The 7,868-nt window shown below is 43.2% G+C and overlaps 1 protein-coding gene across 4 annotated transcripts in view; it reads right to left on the bottom strand.

Moving 5' to 3' along the window:
* The window catches only part of LNX1 (ligand of numb-protein X 1, E3 ubiquitin protein ligase), a 187,981-nt gene that overhangs the window by 122,721 nt on the left and 57,392 nt on the right, over positions 1–7,868 (bottom strand). For 3 of the 4 annotated variants that reach the window (XM_010859695.1, XM_010859697.1, XM_010859696.1), the window contains exon 2: positions 5,280–5,406. The gene's annotated coding sequence lies outside the window, so the exon portion shown is untranslated. Of the gene's footprint in view, positions 1–5,207; positions 5,407–7,868 lie in introns of all 4 variants that reach the window. The other variant, XM_010859698.1, reaches the window with a different exon arrangement.

The raw sequence follows: 7,868 nt of genomic DNA, 5'->3' as shown, positions 1-7,868 counted from the left end.
TAAGACAAGCATAATGATAATAGTTAATGAGGAATCTGAAAACACCAGATGACTCATGTGTTAACGTGAGTATGCTGGAGCCTAAACATGTAGCGTACTAGTCAAAAACGGCCACGTGACTGTGAGAGCAGTCATCAGCAAGTTATGTAAATCATCTCAACAGATAGCAATCACATATTTAGACCTCACCATCATATATGTATTATTGCCATGCTCCATGCCAAGAGGCTATTAGAGAAAATTCTTGTAGAGTTTCCACTCTTTGCTATTGGTGAAGTCTTTTCCATCCCTGTGACAAATGCTTCAAACACAAGAAGCGACCAAGAGTCACTGGAAAATAATGGTGGAACTGCAGTCCACACATTCTAAGTCACATATTAATAATATATATATAAAAGATCTCTGGTTAACTGGGGCAGAACTTAGCCACTGACAGAAGTGTATTGTCAATCCACCATGTCAAAGAGTGTGGCTCCCTAAACTGGAAGGAGGGGGAGGGGATGAGGTATTCTTCTGGAAAGGCAGACACAGAAGGGCAGGGTGAAGAGAACAGGAATAGAAAACCACAAACCTCAAATTTTGGGGTCATTTTTCTATCCTCTACTTGAATCCCAGGAATCCCTTCTCTCCCCTCCTTTTTAGATTATATTTTATAATGTAAAATAAAACATAATTATTACTAGTTAATGAGCAGTTCACTAAGTGCAAGATACTATGTTGGATAATTTTCATGTATTTTCTCAGTTAATCTTTAGAATGACCCTATGAGATCCGTGATCTAATCTTTATTGTACAGATGAGTGGTATGTGCTGCTAAAGAGATGCAAGTCTTCTTTGTCATTTGTTCATTCAGTAAACATGTGAAGTTGCTCAGTCGTGTCCGACTCTTTCGGACTCCATGGACTGTAGTCTACCAGGTTCCTCCATCTATGGGATTTTACAGGCAAGACTACTGGAGTAGGATGCCATTGTACTAGGTACTAAATATAGCAAAAAACAACCACCTTCAGACAGGGAACTCAGTGCACTGCAAGGCAGTCTACTGGACTTTTAGACAACTCTAATTCTTAGAAAGTTCTGCCTCATGTTGATCGGAAATACATCTGTGGGTAAGCAACAGGTCACTGTGTTGTCCTCATCTTAGAACCAAAGAAGAGGAAAGGATGAATGGAAGAAGTTTATAGAGGAGAATCAACATTTCTGTTTCTTATTTCAGCTCAGTGAAGTTTTTGTGCTTTGTAATTTGTATGGCTTTCATGTAAACCTGTATAGGAGATAATAGATGGTTAAATCCTATTAACCCAGAAAGAGTGATGTAGTCTTCCTTCCAAATGGTTTTGAAAAGCCCATGTTATTTAGAGGCCCTGTCAGAGAACAATAAATTTGCCACCCACATAAAAGTGAGTCTATGCGGTGCCAGCGCACAAATATCAGGACGAGTTACGTACATCAGAGAGTCCACGAATGCCAAGGCAAGGGGGAGGACACATTTTAGAGTATCTCTCATACGTCCCCTCTCGGCAGCATCATACAGAATGGCCTTTTAAGTAGTTAGAATCCTAGCAGACCTTATCTTCCCCACTTTAAGGAGTCCCTGGAAGCCAGGAATCACCACTCCAGGATACCCCACTGTTTATTTACATCATAGAATCCTACTACCCACAGTTCTGCAAAGGACCAGGCATTTCAACTGACAGCACCCCTGGCCTGGAACTCCAAGATAAACAAGATATTAATAATCTTTGTTACCAGGTTCTCCCTCTAAGCCTTTGGGGGCCTTTTGGGAAATCTGTTTTGCTCAGAGAGTATTTGGTTCTCAATTTACTACTGTTTCCATCATTATTATAGCCAAACTGTAGCATGACCTAGGAAGTCTAGCTGTATCCAATATAACAACTGCTTCCTTTAATACTACACAATTTAACACTTATTGAGTGCTTTCTATATACCAGCCACTGTATATGAAACCATTTCAGTTATTCCTCACAATAGCACTGGGTTTGGTAAGTATTCTGTTTTCCAGATGATGAAACTGAGACAAAGAGATATTCAATTACTTATTTAGTTTAATAATTACCTGATGGAACGGGCCCAGATCTGATTGATTCTAGCCACTATGCCTTCCTTTCAAGAAAATAATAGTTGACATTGTGCCAAAGACTATTCTAAGCACTTTAAACATTTCAGTGCACTTCAGCTTCACAATTTTCTTATAGCTGAGGTAAAGTGAGGTTAAATAACCCATCCCGGGTTACAAGGCTAGTAGGAGGTGGAGCTGGGTTTTTTAACTCAGAGAGACTGATGACAAGGAACAGGCCACTGTTCTAATGCAGTAGTACCATTCCACCTAGAATTCAATAAATAAGACTAATATTTCCTAATGAGGCATATGGCCACTCCCCTGCAGTCAACCTGACCTACTCACATAGGTGCACAGCCCATCCAGCTTCTGTTATGGGGCCTGGGGATGTGAACCACAACACATTGACATCCCTTTTAGGGAAAAAGGTAAATATGGAAACTAATGGATGGGGAGGTTGAGGTGCATCTCCAGGTTCCACTGAGCAAGCTAGTAATCAGTTCAAGGTTATGAACCCCTGATCTCAATCCACTAGGCTGTTACCTTGCTCTTGATGTTGAAAATTATCTTTTTGATGATGACCTTATCTTGTCAGGATAAGGTGAGACCTGGAGAAGTTCCCAGGGCACTAGGAACACACCTGCTCTCATGCAATCGCTCAAGGTCATCAGAGGGCACACGACAGTCCATTAAGGAGATGATCATGTCTGCAAGACCTCCCAGTTCCCCTTCCTCAGTCGAGGGCAGGCTCCTCCTCCCAGGGACTTAGCCCTGCAGCTCACCAGGCTGCAGCCAAGGGTGTTTACCTGCAAGACTGGAGGAGACCACGCAGCAGTCTGCCCCGGAGATAACACAATTGAAAGCAGAGAGGGCTGTCTGCCAAGTCAGATTGCACAAATACCAACAGAACGTTTCCCCCGAAAGCCTGCAGAGGACCACACTTTGTGGGGCTGTGTGGGATGAGAGTCTTGAGGAGGGAAAAGGCAGGAGTAACAGCGTGGCTAGCAGCTCCTAAAGCTGGCCTGAGAGAATGGCAGGAACCAATCTGCCTGGCTTGTTTAATGACACAGTTTAAGCATTTTCCTCCCTCCTGCCTGTTTCCTTTCTCTGCACTGTGAACATCGGTGTTAATTACTTACAACTAATAACCATAACAAGAACTATCAGGGTTCCTAACAAGTGCAACCACATTAGACCTTTTATCTCAGAAAGGTCAGACTATTTCCTCCAGCAATCCAGATAAACACCCTCAAGGAGGCTGGATCTAGCCTTTGCTTGGTACCCACTTAACACCAAGCACTGGCCACTAGATGCTCTATATATGTTACCCAATGTACTTCTCAGGACCATTTTATATTGTTGGGATTATTAGTTCTTGTTTTACTGATGAAGAAACAGAGACTCAGAGAAGTAATGTAAGGAAGATGTAAATGGAAGAGACTGTACAGTTTTCAATCAAGCCATTTTGCATTAAACCAAGGGATGGAGTTGCTACAGGAAGGGAACCACTGGGGGTCTTTTCATCCCTGTGAACAAAACTCGTGTACACATTATCCAAGATACCAGTTGCATTCTAAATCACCTGACTCTGAATTCCAGTCTCTGTAATTTGTTTTTCTTTCTTATATCTGGGGGCATAGTATCCATAGCTTTGTTCCTTTAATAGTCAGGAGCCCTGGCATATAGTGATAAAATGATTGGCTTAGTCAGACATTACCTACTATTCAGAGACCTAACGAACCACGGCCCACAGGGGGAAGGAAATATTGTGGAGAGGTTTGTGACTTTAAGGACACAGTTCTATCCAGAAGATTTAGGATCTAAGAGATCTTGTTCTTTCTTGTGCTGACAAAACTCTGAATCAAGTGAGGCTATTGGTGAAGGACAAGCAGCCACCACCATCCAAACACAAGGCTCAGGGGAAAAGGACAGACAAAGGTCACCTGAAGAGCAATACAAGCCTCTGAGGAGTAAGAGAAACTGGCAACAAGTGTGAGGCAGAGTCTCGGGGGAGAAGCAAACATCTGAGATTAAAGTGTTCTCAATTTGTGTCAGTTTATACTTTAGGAGAACTGATACGAACTTTGAATTTCTGGGTGGATGAATATGAATATTTATAGGAACAGAAATAGTCCTAACAGATTATTCCCTTGCTAACTGAAATCTCAGAAAAATAGCCCATGAAGGAATTCAGGATGAAATGCCTCCCTCACAGGTTGACTTTTCTCCCCATTTTCCAGCTCATCCCAGTAGGGAGCCAGGTTTGGAGATGGTTTCTTTTCCTCTAACAACAGTATTGGGTGGAGAGTGTGTGTGGCTACTGGGCCATCCAGAACAGAAGTGGTAACAGTCTGTGTGGTCAGGATTAAGAAAACAAAATGGATCCTAGAGGTAAAATTACTCAAGAAAGAAAGGGCCTGGCAGAACAGTCTCCTTGGTATATTTGCAAAGAAAAGAGAGGAAAAAAAAATGGAAGAGTTCCAAAAAATTACACATCAGACCTGAATCTATATTCTTGTAAACACTGAGGAAATGATCTTTACTTTAGCCAAAGGTCAGCAGGCAACCAACTCAGGGTCTGAATGTAAACAATTCTAATCCAAGTCTGTGAAGTAGTTTTAAAAAGAATAAAGGACAAAGAAAACAGGAGACTTCTCTAGAGAAGAAAGAAGGAAGAAGCCTGGGGTGCAGGCTTCTGAGTAAGGGCAATAGAATTTACCTGCTGGAGGAACAGATTTTCAGAGGGTGTGTGTGTTGGGGGGGGGGGGTCATAATTAAGGTCATCTCATAGGTCTAGATGGAAATTCCCTCTGGTGAACGCAGAAAGTAAGGGAAAATAAGTCAACTCCAATTTCAGCCCCCTCCTAACACAGGTCTGCATCTTGAAGTTTCAAAAAAAAGTATCCACTCCTCCTCAGAGTTTAAAAATAATAGTAATCAGTTCAACTTCCCAGACAAGCAGAGGCTGGATTAATGATTAAGAGAAACCGAAAGGATTAAATATCTGACCTGGGAGAATTTTCCTCTGCATCCAAAATGTCAAAGGCATCTCTTTCTTTCAAAAAGAACTTCTCCCTCTGGGACAAACACCCAGGGCTAAACCATTCAGCTTCTATTTTTCACTCACATTCTTCCTTCAGATCCGTCAGGGGTCCACAGTCTAAACGTCCAGAGAGGAACAAGCAGGGTTTCAGCTCACCTTTCCAAGTGCTGCCTGGGGCTCTCAAAGCAGCAGCACCCCAGCCGTTCTCACGCCTGTGGCTGAGTCCAGCAACTCCTTGGGCTGCCCCGGCTGTAACTGGCCTCCACCTCCGTCCTACAGGTGCCTAGAGGAAGGAGGAGGGCATTGGTTGGTGGAGACCAGGAAATGTGTGACATCACAGGAGCCTCGACAGATAAAACATTGCTGGGACCTTAGTTATTCAAACATTCAATAGGTCCCGCCCACCTGTCATTCACCTGAATACCTGCAAGCAGGTAGGTGGCGTCTCTGGGTGGACAAATGAATCAGTTAGAGCAATTTGCCAACTGGAATTTACTTTCTTTCCTGCATGGCACGTGTCCAGCCCCAAGGACAGATCTGAATTTCTATGCCTGGTTGCTTGCTGGGCCCCTCCTCCCACCCCCTTCCAATAGTAGACTATAAAAGAGTTAAAAAGAAAGTTTATTTACTTTTATCATTTTGACAGCTTTCAAAAAATTGAAGTATAGTTGATTTGCAATGTTATTTTAGTCTCTGTATTTTATTCCATTTAAAGTTCTTACAAAATCACAGCCATATTTCCCTGTGCTGTACAATATATCTTTTTTTCTTATTTATTTTATATATACTGGTTTTTACCTCTTAGTCCCCTACACTTAGGGCTTCCTTGGTGGCTCAGATGATAAAGAATCCACTTGCAATGTAGGAGACCTGGGTTCCATCCCTAGGTTGGGAAGATCCCCTGGAGAAGGGAATGGCTACCCACTCCAGTATTCTGGCCTGGGGAATTCCATGGACAGAGGAGCCTGGGGGACTACAGTCCATGGGGTTGCAGAGAGTCGGACATGACTGGTTGGACACAACTGAGTGACTTTCACTTTTCCCCTACCCCGTCTTACCCCTCCCCTTTTCCCTCTCCCACTGGTCATCACTAGTCTGTTCATTTATCTTTTAGATTTCACATGTGATAACCTAGGATGTTTAAATACAAAAACAGTCACTTAATGAGCATGAAAAGGAACTGTGTGAAGATTGAATGCTTGGAAAATATCTGAGATTTATTCCTGAATGCTTTTCTGAATGTCATCCATTTGGATCCCAAGTGCTTCTTTGTTCAAATTTAATAAATGAGAGGTGACATTTCAAATTCATTTAAAAAAAATCCAAATATGATGCTTCTCAGAACTTTCAGAGTCAAGTTTTCAAACACTCCCCCACTCCCTGCCCCAGCAGTTCATCCCATGTTCAGGAGTTTGTGAACTTCAGTCACTTCCTAGCTCGATGGTCTGGCAGCTAGAAGTCACACGGAGGTTACAGTTCACCGCAGACCTGCAATTAGGAGCAATTTACATGATTCAGATTGGAATGATAGTACAGTAATAAAGTGGCGTTGTCAGCTGATTAGAGCCAGGAAGGGGGAGTCAGGGTTATTTCTGTCCCAAGCGTGGTGTGTGACCCTGGGCAAGTCATTGTCTTGCCTCAGCTTTTCCAGCAGCAAAAGATAGGAACTCTACAACTCAGCCGGTGCAGCAGCAGCACCTGCGAGTATTGCGTCTGCCTCTTAAACCCTCTGGCATCTTTCGAAGGATTGTCAACAGCTTCTATCATTGCATTTTAACGTCATGTATTTCTATGGCCCCAGTCCAGCATCTCTTGACAGTTTATTCACTCTCTGGAATGTACTACCTGGGGAAAACGTGGGTTCTCCCTCCCAGATAGATGGCCTACTTGCCCAGAGAGCTAGACTCTATTTTTTCCCTGGAAGGAGAAAAAAATGTTGAAATTCTGATTTTTCCTCTTATTCTGTCTCCCTCTTCCCTCTCTCTCTGTTTTAAGTTAACTTTTACTGGAGTATAGTTGCTCTACAATGCTGTGTTCGTTTCTACTCTACTCCCTCTTCTCTTGATACTGTTAATCCTTTGATTTCATACATTCTAACACTTTACCTCTTCAGAGGTTTTTGGATTGGGCTGGTGGGTTGGTGTTTTGACTGAGGGGGAGGGGTAGAGGAAGAAAAATAAATAGGAGGGGGAAGGGAGGAAGGTGTTGACTCCAGTCTCTAGTTCTCCACATTGACTGGGTGCTGCCAGTCATCCGATACCTTGTAAAACAACCAGGGAGGGAAGGAGGAAAAATTCTAGTCACGGGCCTGCAGGGCAGGCTCTGCATATTTCTCTTGCAATAGAGCTGGGTCCTCTCCCAAGCTGTCCCTGGCTGCTCTCACGAGCTGTCCCTGGCAGCTCTAGACCACCGTCCCCACCTGGGAACTGCCTGCACTTCGTAGAGAGCTGGAAGCTTAAAAAAAAAAATTCCCCATTCACGTTTTCATCCAATAGAAACTATGGTAGGTGTGGCTACTCCTTTATTATTAACAACGATTATATAAAAAGAATAAGGCAGCAAAGTCTTTTATATATTTGCCGGTGTTTCAGGAATAAGTACTGGTCCACTGGTTTGATACTCAACTAAGAAACACCTGCAAAACAGGGTTCTACGCTGGCTTGAGTGTCCCCCGAGACAGGAGGAGGGGCAGGGCCAGCCGCCAGCCTCATGAATCATCCAGGCCCGCCTACAGCTGCCTTCCAT

Source organism: Bison bison, unplaced genomic scaffold, assembly GCF_000754665.1.
Source record: "Bison bison bison isolate TAMUID 2011002044 unplaced genomic scaffold, Bison_UMD1.0 scf7180017864458, whole genome shotgun sequence".
Classification (NCBI taxonomy): Eukaryota; Metazoa; Chordata; class Mammalia; order Artiodactyla; family Bovidae; genus Bison; species Bison bison.
The sequence above is the reverse complement of the archived record's forward strand: the minus strand, read 5'-3'. Positions and strand labels throughout refer to the sequence as shown.